The 16,202-nt window shown below is 39.3% G+C and overlaps 1 protein-coding gene across 15 annotated transcripts in view; it reads right to left on the bottom strand.

Annotated features, from left to right (window-relative positions):
* Positions 1 to 16,202, bottom strand: part of TENM2 (teneurin transmembrane protein 2) — a 602,430-nt gene that overhangs the window by 328,957 nt on the left and 257,271 nt on the right. The window lies entirely within an intron of this gene.

Here is a 16,202-nt window from a genome sequence, read left to right as displayed (position 1 = left end):
TGGCAGATGGAATTCTACTTATAACTACTAACAAACTGCCTCTAATAAACAAATGACTGAACAAATGTTTAATGTTGTTAAGTGAGTTTTCATAGCAACAAAACGTATTAGCATTGATAAATCTGTTTCAGAAAAGAGATATTATAGACATTTCCTTCTATTTATCTTGTTATTTCTAAGTATAGTTGCACCAAGTATTGGGAGGAGAAGAAAATGTGACCTGGAACCAACATTTTAAAGGGATCAGTCAAGATGCAATCAGGTTTTGAATTTTAATAAAGAGATTACAAACTATGAACTCAAAGTAGAATTTAAAATTTAACTATGAGCTCCTAGGAAAAGATGCACACACCAAGTTGTCACACAAGTAGAGTTGTTGCAAGATTGGAGATTTAAATGCATTTAGTTTTGTCTGCATCTCTTTAAGGTACAGGCGAATAGGCTGACAACCGATCAGGTGGCCGAAAAGCACAATCCTTGTCTACTGAACCAACGCAAGTTCAGTCTGACTTGGTTATTACATGGAGATGTAAGGTTAAGGGGGCAACAGCAAACTAAACAAACTCAAAAAACAAAATATATTTTCCCTTTGCTGCAGCATCCTATTTGAGCCTCCCTGTGGATCCTAGAATCTGAACTCCATTAACAAAAAGGAAGGACTACGTCAGCGGTATAAGATTCTGGAAACCTGGATTCATAACTCACCCACATAGCACACCTCTCTTCGCTTGGACAAGAGCTGTGTCCTAAAGCATTTAGTTGGAAGAAAAATTAACAGCTCTACACAACTCACTATCTGTGGATAAGGATTTCCAGGTTCCACATAGGAGGTTATGAAGATGAATTCACAAATGACCATCAAGGAATCAACAACCAATTTCAGCACTGAGGACTTCAAACACCATTACTGTACCGTAAGTCTTAAAAGAATTAACATTTTCCTTAGAACGTTAGTATCTCCTCAAGTCCTTCGATGGAACTTTGGGCAGGCAGAGTCCAGCTTTCAAATTTGTAATGCTGAAGCTTGAGAACTGCCCCAAACCTCACACTTCTGCATTTTTGATCGTGTTTCACTGGCAGTTGGCAATACTTTTACATAAATACAGGTCCAATAAAATCAGATTCTCACTGATCTTCTTGAGTAACCACCGCCACATAAGCGTGAGTGATTTTTTTGCCATGAAAAAGAGATAACCCCATTTATTGTTATATATACAAAGGTCTGGGCTTTTACCCATCTCTCCCTGTGTGTAACAATACAGCTTCAGCCTGATGCAGCAAAAAGCATTTGTGGGATAATTTATATCAAGTGTTTCCTCCTGTTCTGCTGCTGTAAGGGATCCAACCAAAGGTCCCAAGTTCCTATAAGAAGCTCACTCATTCTGTATGTGTGCACAAACATAAGCCTGTGGTCACTCATCTTAAAATTACTAATAACAGTGAAACGTAAAGGTTCTCTGCCTGTTTTCAACTCCCACATCTTTCCTTTTTTTTTTCTTTTCTTTTTTTTTTTTTCATTTACATTCTCTTAACCTTATTGGTAAGCAGCACTCATCACAGAAGTTTTAATAAGCACGTCCTATGTGTCTCATAAGGTAGCAGGTTATACTCATGACACGATTTAAAAACAAAAGCACACGTGAACGCTTCTGTATGTATTTCTTCATACTCACAGGCTTATCTCCAGACTCACAATGCAATCGACTCTTAATGCTTACACCCAAGGCCAGCAAAAATCATGCTTTCTTCTTTTTCAAAAAAGACACAACATTGCAAGGCTAAAACTAAGCATAAGCTTATGCACTATACCAAATAAATTCTTTTCTACAAGAACTGACCTTGTGTTTGAACTAAAAATGCTTCGATGCTGAACTGCTTAAATCCTGACAGCTCCACTGAGGATAACCAGTTACTCTCCTGCAAACTGGCAACACTTCCATAAGACAGGCCAGGTCTCTGACTTACATGAATCCAAAAATCCTATCTTAACAATCAAACAAGATTAACAATCTTAACAAATCTTAGCAATTAAATATGCTTCACCTTGAGCTTCCTCAAGCAGTACTGCAGCAGCGAACAGGAACCACACCACTGAAAGTTACTAAATAACTCCACAAGGAAACACAAAGATGATGTCATTTTGTACAGAGATAGAACTGATTTCCAGCCCCCTTTTATATACACACCACTGCAGGGAAAACAACTAATCATTTTTCAACAACTAATTTGAGTTTTCTTCCAACTGCATCTGACAAAGTCCACTTTAATTGAATCACAAAACACCCTTACATCCTCCTCCATTCTACTGTAAGTCTGGATCATTCCTCGTTTTGGTTTAGGTCCAGGATTTCAGAAGCCCACAGACAAAATTGTACTCTATGTCCCTTCCTTAAAACTTGCATGGAAATAAAATAGTGAATAAATAGCATACCTGATGACACTGGTTGCACTGGCTAAATGATGCAGTCCCTTCCGTTGCATTATCCAACACTGAACATCATGACAACAAACTACACGGAAATACTGTGGCAAAGGAACACAAACGTAATTCAGTTACCTGACACCTATTAGAGGGACTGCTGGCCCCAAATGTTCACCCCCTGCATATCCTTGGGAGTTAAATAAAAGCCTCTGGCTATGCAAAATAGTTAATGACTGCTTCCCCTTTCCAATAACCTTCTGTACTTATGTCTAACAAAGATTTTTTCTTTGCCAGTTTTCTATTTGGAAGGCATCAACGTAGAACAATATATATATTTTTTTTCTGTTGATTTCATTTCTTCTGCTTCTGACCTGACAAAAAGACTGTCTGAAAGCATCTATTCCTTTTTCCAGTTATACCTGTTGGTTTAATAAACATACCATCTTTTTTCCAATCCTTGTTTCAATAACAACTTTGGATCATCCTCTTATGCCACAATCATTACTGAAGCAGAATGGTCCTGGGGCATCTCCTCCCTTCCCAGTGACCATTTCTTACACTGTGACTGTTCAGTCAAAGGACGAACAATGGCGCAACACAAGGGCTAAAACAGCAGCACAGCACGTAACACCTTAAGTCTTATATTGCATTTACTCTACTTCTCTGTATTTCATTTATGAGAAGAGATAAAAAAAATTAGCATGGTAAAAAGAGGCGCAATGATCAGACAGTTTTACTGGTGAAAGGTAGAAGTTGAAGAGCTTGTACAAGCATGAGCTACATGTAAACTCCTGGCTCCGTGAAGGCAAATGCGATGCTATAACTGATGCGATCTATAAAAGCACCTAATTACTGAGCCCATCTATGAACACGTGATAGCCCTGTTATAAATTACAACTCTCTGCTACCTCCACTAGGTTCAAAGATGACAACCTTACTCTCCAGATGCATGCCTGGACAAACTTATATATGACTACTGGCAATATGCTACAGAAGACATAGCCAAGTGCCATGCACAGAAGCAAAGACAAAAGAGATGTAAAAGTTTCATCAGCAGAAGCAGCTTATAATTTGACTCTGATTCATATGTTTGCCTTAACTGCTACAGAAAATACTATTTGATTCTTATTATTGTCAACTGATAAAGTGATTACTAAATAAATAAAAACAAATTAGGTATTAGCTTTCTTTACATCACAGAAGAAGCGTTTATATATTACGAGATCTGCCATATCATGAAAGAAAATCAATACCTTTGTAATTTTGACTCGGTTGAAGAACTAGGAGGAAATAATCAGTACATTTCTGGTTATTTGGGAAATTCAATTCTGAAGGAGTTGTAATACTTGATTATTATATTAAAAAAAAAAATAATAATACAAAAATATAGATTAAAATGGCATTCCAAAATTCAGACTTCTGTGGCACCACCTCACAGTGCTGTCTGCCGGGCACATTTCTATTCACATTTTTTCCTCCAACTAGTTTTGTTTATAGCAACATAAAGTAAGGTCCTTTAAGATGTCATCAGCACTTCAGACAATTCCTAAAGTATCTCTGACAGAACATAAACACTTTTAAAAATAACAGTAAACTGATTACCTTTGTCTAGGCCTAAATGGAAGCTGGTTCATGAGCCTCACTCACCTTGAGAGGCAGAGAGGACAGGAGCTGACTCACAGGCACAAGGTTTGGCTGTAACACAGGCTGAGAGCTCCTGCAGAGCATGCAGAGGCAGGCTACTCGTGAGGACAGAGGCCAGCTTCCAGGAGGGAGCAATATAGTTCATAATGATTTTCTTCACTACTAGACACACTTTAAGTTCTCCATGTGAAGTGAAGAACTACGTTGAGTCAACAGAGTACACAGCAACACAGACCATACAATTTATTTTAAAGTACTGAGCAGCACACTTAACTGAAAAAAAAAAAGGTTTTACTGCCCGGTCCTCTCAATTAATATGCAACATTCATGCCTTAAGCATTCCCTTGTGAATTCTGTACTTCTGTGAGCCACAGCTTTGAAGATGTGTTGGTTTCCTATGCACTAATCTGACCTATATTCAGACTGACTCCTACTCTGAGACTGTTTCTGATATGAAGTCAATTCCAGATGCACATTGCTTTGCTACCCCTATGATATGGATACCAAAAAACAGAAGGATGTCATCAAATTACAAGGCTACTGCTGTCATTCCCTAATAACTGGTGCTGATCAAAAATGGTTTTTTTGTACACTGATCTTGGCACAAGTGCATTTCCTTGATAACGTGAAAGCTCAGAACCAAATCCAGAAACCTTTGCAAATTATTTCCTGTTATGCCTAGGTACAAAGGCCTACTGACTTGCCTGAAGCCGAGCTTGACATGTGCTGTGGGCCTGCCAAAGATGCCTAAGACTCTCAAATGGTGAAAATTTCCTAAGAACATAAAATTAGCCTGCAAGAAATAATCAGAAATGTACAAGAGGAAAAGTTACTAAAAGTTCAGAAATGAAAAGAGAAAAAGGAGATTCTATCTCTAACATAGCAAACTGCAGAAGCAGTAAATAAGGACAAAGGCTTTAGTTTTTAATGCTTGATCCTATTTCTGCCCTGATCCACATTTTTCACACTCAACCTCCAGCTTTTACATTTACAAGAGAAAGATGTGGTACAGTTAGGTCTTATCCTGCTGCCTGACAATACATTAAATTCCCAAAAGTGTTTCATGCAATGCTCAGGTGGAATAGCCATACCCTATAACTTCCCCTCATCTCTAAGAGACTTCGAGGCAGTTCTGAAAACATGAGTTTCTGCACTCATCATGAACAACCAATTTTACAACACCAACAATCACCACAGTCACGATGGTGTAAAAAAAAATGCACCCACTGCTAGATTAGCAATGCCATAACACAGTTTATGGAAACAACAGCACAATTCCTTCTCGTTGGCCGAATATTTGTAGAGTCCTAATTATGAGTCAAACTTTTTTTTTCCAGTTTCATGCTGTACCTGTGTATGACTAAAGTAAATGATTGAACAGTATTAAAAAAAAAGGGTAGCTTCAAGAAAGTCTGGCTGACAATCCATCTGTTGTGGTTCAAAACAAAGAATAAAATTCCACCGAGGAAGGTTGACATGATGTACAAAAGCACCCTTAAAGCACATTTCCTGTCATGCCATCAGCTCTCATCAGACAGAGGGTATTTGTTTTGATTAACCTTTGGTATGAAACAAAACACCTGTTCTTGTCTTTTATCTCTGTCACATCCGAAAAAGGAATGCACAGTGAAGGAAGAGAGTAAAATAAGAAATTTGGAAAATGTGAAGTACTGATTAGAATTCTGAGAAGAGCAAAAACATGACATGCATGACTTCAGAGAACTTTAAGAAAGCATTTTAGGAAAGTCATTAAAAAGTGACAAATGTTCAGTAAAGTACATAAAATATAACATTTCTATTAAAAACAAAGATACTAAGAATGATGAAAACTAGAAAAATAGTTGGTTTTAAGACAATCAGATTGCATTATAAACAGCATTCTCTTAAAAATATCTATAACAAGCCACTTGCAATATTTAAAAATAAAATGTTATGATAACACTCAACATTTTCTCCCTAAATCTTTTCCACTTTGGAATACACAGATTTTGGATCCATGGAAACTTGACTGCAAATGTGTCATCTTTTCAACTCAGCTGACTAAGAGCTCCGGAGAACTATCTGGCTGTATGTGGGATGGTCTTCAACTTTGTGAATTCAGAAACAACAGAGAACAGCTTTCCAGTAAAGAAAGTTTCTGACAGAGAGAGTTTCTGTAACAATCACAGAAACAATTCAAAACTCATCAGACGACTCTTTCTTACCATGAGCTGATGCTCACTTGTGAAATCTGGATTAAAACAGCCCAATTTCTGATGTTGAATATCTAAGAAACCTCCAGAAGCTGCCAGAGACATGCTATTCAAACCAATGGAGTCACCCCACCATCCTGGAAAGTACTCATCTTAATGGGCAAGACCAAAGCATGACATGCAAAGGGCCTGATCATGGGAGGGAAAAAACACAGACTATCTTACAAACGCTCCAATTGTTCACTAGCCTCCACTTCCTCCTTCCCCAAACCTCCTGATGCCTTTCCAGAGCTTTTTAAAGTACACTTCCCCTTTCTGTGAGTCAGTATTCCTATCTATGAACAGCATACAGAGATAAGAGCTAGTCTGTAGAAGACCTACTGCTGAAGATACCAGAGAGGGTTATCATGACATTAAAAATCCTTAGATTTTTAGCTTTTTTTTTTTTTTCCTTCTCCCTAAATGCTCCATTAAATCTGTGCTTATTGACCTCAATGGGAAAACGCTCGTATCTCCAGCGCAATTTTACATAACCTTAATGCACGTTTATGCTACATCTGCTGATTAAAATTTCCAAATATCTATAAGATAAAGTAATAATCTGCCGCCGGGACCTTTTGTAGGAAAAATAACAGGAGCGCAGCGGCGCCGTATGCAATCACAAGGGATGCTTCAAACATCCTGCCGCCCTCTGTGCCGTACGGAGCGGCAGAACAGAACCGCGGAACCTCGCGCGCCGCAGCCCGCTGACCACCGCGTCCATCACGCAGGCACACACCGTGCCGTGACACCCCGAGCTTCGTTTGGTCGCTCGCTCTTTTAACTCGGCTTTAAAGGCAGAAGGCACCACGCAGCCCAGCCCGCCTGACCGCCGCCCCGCCTCAGCCCCCGCCCGCCCGGGGGCCGCCCCGCGTTCCGCCGACCCCCCTCCTCACAGCCCGACCCGCCGTCGAATCCCCGCCCCGGCAGCACCGCCGCCATCGCCGAGCCGGGCGGGGCACCGAAGAACGAACGGGCAGCCACGGCAGATAGCGAACCACGTACCAGAGCGCTGCGGCGGGATCCCCTCAGCGCCGCCTTCCCGGCCTCGGGGAGCCAGAGGAGCGGGGACGGCCCCGGCCGTTGGGCGCCAGGCGTGCGGCCATTGGGCGGCGGCAGCGGGTGCTCAGAGCGCGAGGCCCTGCGGCGCAGGGCGGTATCGCGGAGCTGAGGGGAGCACGGGTTGGAAGGCACCCTAAATGCCTACGCCAGCCCCAGCTCAGTCTGCCCGGGGCCAGTCCAACCCTGCCTTGGGCACCTCCAGGGATGGGGCATTCGCAGCTCCTCTGGGAAGGAGGACTAATGGCAGGCAGGCAGCACAGACACTGATCTTGACGTACAACAAAAGAGGGGTTTCTGGTACCAAAGTTTTACGTGAAAGAAGAAAGATGGAACATCCTGTGACAAGTGAGAAGGGCGGAGGCACAAAAAGCCCAAGGACCCTCAGCCGGCAGCTCAGCTACCTTGGCGGCCACAGGAAGCAGAACCTGAGGCGCTGTGAGTGGGTGCGGCTGCCAGGAGGGCCTTCAGAGGGAGGTGAGAGAGGAGCAGCCTTTGATATAAACCAGAACTGACAGCGCCTGAGCTGAGAACGAGCTCCAGAAAGAAGGAGCGGAGATCCAAGGATATCAGTTGCAGCTGCGATGTGCAACGAATACCAGAACAGCTCAGCGGGGCTCACTGATCAAAAAGCAATGCCAAAGGGCTAACACTAATGGCAATTCTGTCTGGCCACAGTCATCAGTGTGACAGAGCTGATGCTGCAGGTGCCCAAAGAAACAGATCGTTCATTTTCTCTCAGAGCCAGGTATGGTCTGTGAGCTTTGCTCACGCATAAAGAGCAAAATTAGCGCAGTCGACAGCAGCTAGTAACATAAATGAACAATGACGATGTATAGCTTTCACTTTAGATAAACATCTTTTAACACAGGATTCCAGTGGTTTTTTAACTGTACCACTGCAGAGTGAAATAATTACTTTTTGCATTAGTCCAGTCAGAACCGAAAGCTTCAAATTGTTACTATCAAATGAAACGTTATTAAAATTCAGTTGCCCTACTAGCCACTTGATTACAATTCAGCAAAAGTATAATGCATGAAAAAGCAGGAAAAAAAAAAAAAAGGAAAAAACTGAACAACAGAGGGAGACAGGGACATGCAGAATCAGAACATATTCCAAAGAACAACGTGCAAACATGGAAATGTTTTTGCTCTGGCTGCAAAGAGCTGGCTCAATATTCAACTACTGCAATCTTGAAACAAAGCAATCACCTGGAATCTTACCTCAGCCAATTCCCTTATGACCAGAGAATACTTCTGACTTATTTCATCAGCTACACCTTTCATAGTTTCCCACATGCACCTCCCAGACTGTAAACATGCCACGTGCCTTCTGTTACATGCTGAAGAGCCTTACATACATGAGCCAAAAGGGAAAGGAGAGTGCTTTCTCTATCACTGCAAGCAGACATGACCATTACATCACCTGCAATGTTTCTAGAAAACATTAATTATTCTAGGCACTAAAAAAGTCTCCCTTCTTGGAGAAAGCAGAAATGAGACCTTGCTGCACCTCCATTTCTCTGTCTGTATGGTGACAAGATGCTACCTACACCCATACCAACAGCCACCGAGTGGAAAGGGAGTTTGCATCTATTTCAATTAAGTGGATAATGACTCCATAATGCTATTCTGAAGCCAAACAACAAATAAAAATTATGATGTGCAGACTGAATGACTTTCTTGGAATCTAAAAACATTCCTACGTATAATTCCTTCTTAAATGTTAAAGATAGGCCAGAGGAACATAAAAAACCAACACGCTATAGAGAAACACGATTCTAATCAACTACACATGATATTTCTTTGCCATTTTCTAACACAGCTTTTCATTTTTCTGATAGTACCTTGCTTCAGTAATTTGAAAGTGCAAACACCTAAGGTTACAACTACTAATACTCTTACAAAAGTCACCCCATATACATATATATATATATATCCCATATAAATATATGTATATACAAATACACTCCAAAACACAAGGATAGTAACAACAATTCATTTCTAGCATGGCAACTTGAAAAAAAACAAGTAAATAATATTTGTATTGTTCAGAAAAGTAACATTCAAGCATGTTAAAGCATGCAAAGTCTAACTGAAACGAGCTCTGGAGCTCACATCTCAGCTTGTGATTCACTGCTGGAACTTGGAAAAGAATTACCTTTGATGTCATCATTCTTTTCTGCTTATATAATGATAATGATACCTCATAGGACCATTTAAGGGTTTAAAACTAATGTTGACACAAAATTTTCAAACTATAATTATTTGGTAAAGTGTTAACACACACATAAGAAAAAAAAAAACCACAACAAAACATGTTTATGCATTCCCAAAGTTGATTATGATCATAATTATTAATGCTGCATGCACAGATAATAGTTCCTCACCTGCTGAGGCATGATGCTAATGTAACATAATGGGTATTTGACAGATAAGGCATGGCACGGCATCTTGCTTTGGCCAAGTTACAAGTCTTAATGTATTTAAAATATGCTAGAAAAAGAAATGCTAGAAGAAAATTATGCTAGTAAGCACAGTTGTGAAATGCGTTTTCAAGTCCCACTTAGGAATCAGCTTGAATGAGTTGGTCTCTGCACTGTGACTTGCAAACTGCTGTTGGGCTGCAGCAGATCCAGTGAGGTCAAGAAAAAAGCAGCAGGAATCTCAGCACACAGATCCAAGGAAGCAACTGTGGCTATCGTGAGGCAGAGAGGAAGAAGTGAGGAAGAAGCAGTCCTGGTGAGAATGGGAGGACACCAAGCTAGATCCAGGGAGAAATGTCATCACCAGTTGTCCTGGGCAAGATTTCACACAGGAAGAACTGGGAACCACTGTGCTGGGCGAAAACTTTAAGGGACATTTATCCTCAAGACAGAACAAAGCTTTATTCTAGCAAATACAAGTATATTGAGTGAATAATTGAGATGACTTTAGAAGGTCCTGGAACAGGAAGACCCTATAAACAACATTCAACTACATGCCTTTGAACTAATCCTTACTCCCAGAATGACGCTTCCCAAATCTTACTTCAGAATAATACTCATTAAAATCAAACAAACAAAAACAGAAGAGAGATAAAGGGAAGGCCAGGGCCACATTTCCCATGTAAAGGTAAAAACATTTTAAAAACATTCCCTTACTCTTCAAATTTATTTTGCAATTATGCAGAGAGAATCACTGCCTGTGCTTCCGAACATTGGCACTTTTGTGGCTTTACTGTTTGCACTGTTTTTATGCCAGCTGAAATAGCATTTCATAACAGGGTCAGCACAATTTTGTAGTCAGGAAAAAATTCAATTGATTGGCATGCCAGTGGCTAAAAGACAACACATCCTACTCAGTCTGTCCTGGTGCTCAGGGGCAGCCAACCGGTGAAAACATATATATATGTATACACACACACACACACACACACACACACACCTGTTGGAGCATCTCAGAGCTCAGAACACACGTAATTCCAGCTGTAGGTAACACTGAGTGCTGAGCTGCAGTTAGCAGTGATAAGTTCTTCCCAGTTTCAATTTGGGCAAAAAAACACCCAGTCCATTTCCCAGAGGAGTTCTCAGAATAGCCAGCCATCTGTCTTTGGCCAACAGTACATTTTGCAGAGGTGGGAAGAAGGTGAAGAAGAAGTTACAGACAAAGAGCTGTGAGAGGAGGGCAAGAGATGTGGCAGCGTGGGGTGACAGCAGCAGCCCAGGACAGAAGGTGCTGAGCTGGTACGCTGGAGGCTTTGAATGGCCCTTCTCTCTGAGGGGGTCTGACTGACAGGGCTTGCAGCACAGCACGTTAGGATCAATTGATTCACTTAAGGCAATGTCATATCAGAATAAAGCCCTAGAGTGCTTCAACATAATAAGGATTTCCCTAACAAACAAAAAGGGATTGCTATTAGCATATCAAACAAAAGCGCAAGTTTGATTTTATTAAGCAAGGGAAGGGGAAAACAAACCACCAAACACCACCACCGAAAGATTCACATGAATGCTTACTTTTCTTACTCCAGCAGTGGACTTTCAGTACAGCCCTGAGGCTGTAAAGATCATTATCATCTCTGCTAAAGGTTATTGCAGTGTAGCACTGCCCAGAAAAGACAAGGCTCACACTCAGGCTTGTCACACTCTGTTGCTCCTACAAATATCAATACTTTAAAATTACCATACAGCCAAAGTATTTTATAGTTCTTAAAGACCAGACACAGTAGCAATAATGAAGAGTAAAAGGAAATTATAGTTTCCATAATGAAGACCAAATTCCTTTCTTTTGAGCATGAAATGGCTTTAGAAATGAAGCATTAACATTGGTACATTTTACTCTTGTCTCTGAGGAAATCAGCCTGCCTGTCAGTCCCTCCTTGAACTATTTAGTTAGCTAGTTACACACGTTTCATGGATTATCAAAGGTCTGAAATTACTAAAAGCTTCACAAAACCAGCGAAGATGAATATGGAAAAGGGTCCAAAGTTGTTGTCCTTGCTGACAGAAGGGGTCTGACACAAGTGACAGCAGTTCACGCTGCCTGTTGTTCCAGGTCTTCGGGCTGTGCATCGACACACGAGCACCCAGCAGCACCTCCCCAGCTCCGTGCCTGCGGCGTGCTGGGAGCAAGCTATGAGGGACAGGGGGAGGGAGGGAGAGTGCTGCCAGGGGTGCGGAGCACAGGGCACTGCTGCTTGGAGATGCTCAGGAGTGTTCTTTTTTTCTATTCCCGTGTGCCCAAATTTTAAATGCTATAACATTCACTGAAATCAATCAGGATCTAGCAGTGCTTACAGTGTGATCTGAAAAGTTTCCATTTTAGTGTTTCTCAGACACCAGCACCATTTACCTCACTGCAATTAACTCCTTACTAAAGTACTTCTTTCTAAAATCTCCCCCCCAAAAAGTTTCTAGAGCATGTTATACACATGGCGCAAACAAACACAACTGACATACCTGTATTTTGGTTGCAGTTAGCAGTAAGAAATACAACTTTCTGTAAAGCAAACTACAATTAAACATATTCATGGCATTCAACATATTAAAATCAGATGATGAATCTAACGTAAAAGTGACATTTAAGTGAATGACTTCTACAGTGTACGTCCCCACATGTTCTCAGTGTTCAAATGTTCTCTGAAAATACAGCAACACGGAAGCCCACAGATATTCCTTCTGGGGCACTTAAAAAATTCTATTAATAACTAATGAATTACAGTGATACAGTGTGATATTTTGAAACATTGTTCTTCCCGCTATGAAATGAAATGCAAAACTACGCCATGAATGAGCAACACAAGATGTTCCCTGAAGGGCTGTAGTGCTGTGGGTAACGCACTGCTTGTCTCCCCAGAGGTGAAGCACATCCTCAGTACTTCCAACCTCACTCGTCTGCAGAGCTACTGATTATCCCAGAGCAAAGTAGCTCGTATTCACAATTTTTTTTATGTGCTATGGGACTTAAAAAAGCAAAGCAAAACAAAAAATCCCATTGTTCAAGCAAACATAAATCAAAACCTAAAAGTAGAAGAAATGAATACAAATCATCTCATCTAGAAGAAAAAATTAGAACAGCTCTAACACTGGAATTCTAGTGCATCTACCTGTTAGAAAATACAGTAAAGTAAGAAGACAATGCAAGTTTCACTAATTTAGATGTAGGAGACCCACTGACTTTAACGAAGGCAGGATTTTAGAATGACATGAATCTGGAAAAATCACAGTAGTATTCTTGCAGGGCACTGTGTGCTGGCTGATCAGAAGGGGTAAGAAGCACACCTGATAAGTTAGTTACCAAGCTGCACAAACCAAGCCGTATTTTGATGGAACCCAGCACAATACAGTGCTGCATACCGTGCTGAAGGCTTCTTGCTTTGATCATTCTTAGCATCTATTATTACAAGTTTTATTCAAATTGTGTATAATCGTGATTGATAATGCGTTATTATATCCTTCTTTATGTCAGAAGTAATCAATGTCCTAAATTAAGCAAAGAAACAAACCTGTAGGTGAATACAGCGTTGTTCACACAGTGATTAATTGCAGGGAACTATTTATCCTCCTATGGACTATTTTAATATAAAAGCCAGGCAGACATTTTCTAAGACTTTAACCAAGGTTAACATTAAAGCTTTTGTTTTATTTTTCACATTACTTATTTATTTTTCCTCCTTGGCACAAATTGGAAAGGGATTCAATAGCTTAAGAGTATATAGTTTTACTTCACTTATTTAAATTTACAAAATAAATGATTGCAGTATGTACACTATCCAGTAGTTCAGAGGTAGTAGAGATCTGGGAAAGCTGCAGCATAGGTGCAACTCACTCAACCATATGCTGCTTTCCTTAAGTAACCCACTATCCAAAAAAAAAAAAAATCCTGTGACAGAGTGTTTTGACAGCTAAAAAAGATTTAAATTTTTTGAATGCATTTGACTGAAAGGCAAAAATGTTAGATAGATGTTAATTTAACAGATGTCTTGTTTTGCATCATCAGCCTGAAAGAGGCAATTTCTAGCAGGCCTTCTTGTTGTATCGAAATCCTCTGAGCTCCATACAGATATGACTTCCACAGACTTCAATTGAGCCATTCTTATTCAAAGGGAAATAGAATCATTGTGAGAAGATGGTACGACCTGGTTGTAACTGATCAAGTAAGCAAAGACATCCAGGAATAATAAAACTGGTACGTTATAGTTTCCATTACAGTCTGGAACAAAAGAAAATTATTTGAGACTGGATGTTAAAAGCATTAACTGACATGAGAGTAATAAACTAGAAGATCTCCTAAAATCCATATAGAGCTTCCAAATTTTATTATCATATGACTAATTATATATTTTTTAACTTTGTCTTTGCATATCTAAGATATAAGTCATACTTCACATATATTGCTGCAAAAGAGCGTCCTGGTTTTTTTTTTGTTCTGGTTATGTGTTGGATATAGAAGAAAATGGAGTAACTGTAGCTTAACTAAGGCTAGAACTGCTACCTATAATCTTAGAATGTTTTGGAATTCAGTCACCACCATAAACATTTTTGATGGTTTTATGACTTCAGTGGGTTGCAGAGCATAAAAGAAGCTTAACACAGTGGAGGCATTTTCCTAAAATCAGCAGAACACAGTGGGATTTATCCATTCTGGATCTCACAATTGGCAAAAACTCTTCTGTGCATATTTATATTGAATTTATGTGTTGTACCATTGTTCCTATTTTACAGGGGAAGAAACATAAAATAAATAGATCGAAATAACTACAAGATCGAGGAATAGTTATTGTTCATTTAGGGAAAAAAAAACCAACCCTGAGAAGCTTGAAAACCTGTTGTTACAGCGAGTTTGCTAGTGCTACTTGATCTCAAAATAATGGGGATCAACTGTATTTACTTACTTAATAGATATGAGACAAATATAATTCATGAAAGTGTACCTGTAATTACACTCTCTGATTTATGTGCTTATATAAATCACACTGTTTTAGTTGTGATCTGCATGCTGTGCAATACAATGTAATTGTAAAATAGGATACAGGCATAAAATTTACAGTTTTGAAAACTGAAAGCATTCTTCCCCACAAATAACATTCAGCTGAACAAAATTCTTTATCAAGTTTGTCACCTTTTAGCAAGTAGAACTGTGTTATTTCATTCCTCTCAGTTTTAACTGTTTTGTTTTGTTGTTGTTTTTGTTTTTGTTTTTTTTTTCCAAAGAAGGATTTTTTTGGGATCTCTTAAATTTTCTCTTAATTGTATCCCATTTTTGATTAAGAAATAATGGCAAAACATTTATATAAACCAAAAAATAACAATGATAACACACCAAGCCCTGGAAGATAAATGGTCTATTCCAAACACTTTCTTTGTTTTAACCTAAAATAAACAGTGTAGAAAAATATTATGTACATTCTGACTATCAACAAACAAGTTTCTCATGAATCAAAATTACAAGCCAAACTAAAGGAGTTTCTTCCCTTGGTAAAGTCGTAGCCTAAAGTGACATAAAAAAGGTTCTGGAATTTATGATCATTTATTTATTTATTTATTTTTAACAGAGAGAGGTAAAAAACACACAGAAACTGTATGCTAAAAAGTAGGAAATTAGAGTAAATAACAACCCACAAAGAACTGTTTTGCCTAGATCTATTAAGTATATTATGATACTACATCAAGCACGGTATATTTTTACAGTTTGCAATATTTTTTCTTTACAATAGAAAGAAGATGAATGAAAACACAGAGACAGAGCAGAGCAGTCTTCCCATAAGCAGTAAATGATCACGGGGTATCAAAAATCTGCTAATGGTTCATACTCATGATCTGGTCATTGTTGCTTTATATATATGCATGTCTGTTTTTCAAACATGCTTATTTGGCTGTGTGGAAACACCATCAAATATTTGACACAGATGTCAAACACGTGCAAACACCTACCATAAGCTGATGTTTGCAAATTTGACTCCATCTATTTAAGAGAAATCTCCCAAACACTGAAAGACATTCCTATTAAAGGTACTCTTTATTGCTTGTGATTGACTAGTATAACGATTCAACAATACTATTTATATTTTGCATATGTTCTGCTGTATATAATCAATGCAGAATAATAATTTTTTGCATATGTAGCACAGCATTTGATTGTCAAAAAAATAAAAATAAAAATTGGGCTTAAATAAAAAGAAAACCGTCTTGCTTCTGGATTGACATAAAGTAAAAGATGGCATTCAGCAATGGATCAGTTGAAGGCATTTCTAGAGATCCTTTGAAGAGAAGATAACAGCGGTGTCTCAGTATCCCTATTACCCATGGGGGGTTGCTCTTGCATTTTCATTGACATGTCAATTACTTGGAAGGGGAGCAGGAATAA

This window comes from Tympanuchus pallidicinctus, unplaced genomic scaffold, assembly GCF_026119805.1.
Source record: "Tympanuchus pallidicinctus isolate F22 unplaced genomic scaffold, pur_lepc_1.0 scaffold21, whole genome shotgun sequence".
NCBI classification, from domain to species: Eukaryota; Metazoa; Chordata; class Aves; order Galliformes; family Phasianidae; genus Tympanuchus; species Tympanuchus pallidicinctus.
The sequence above is the reverse complement of the archived record's forward strand: the minus strand, read 5'-3'. Positions and strand labels throughout refer to the sequence as shown.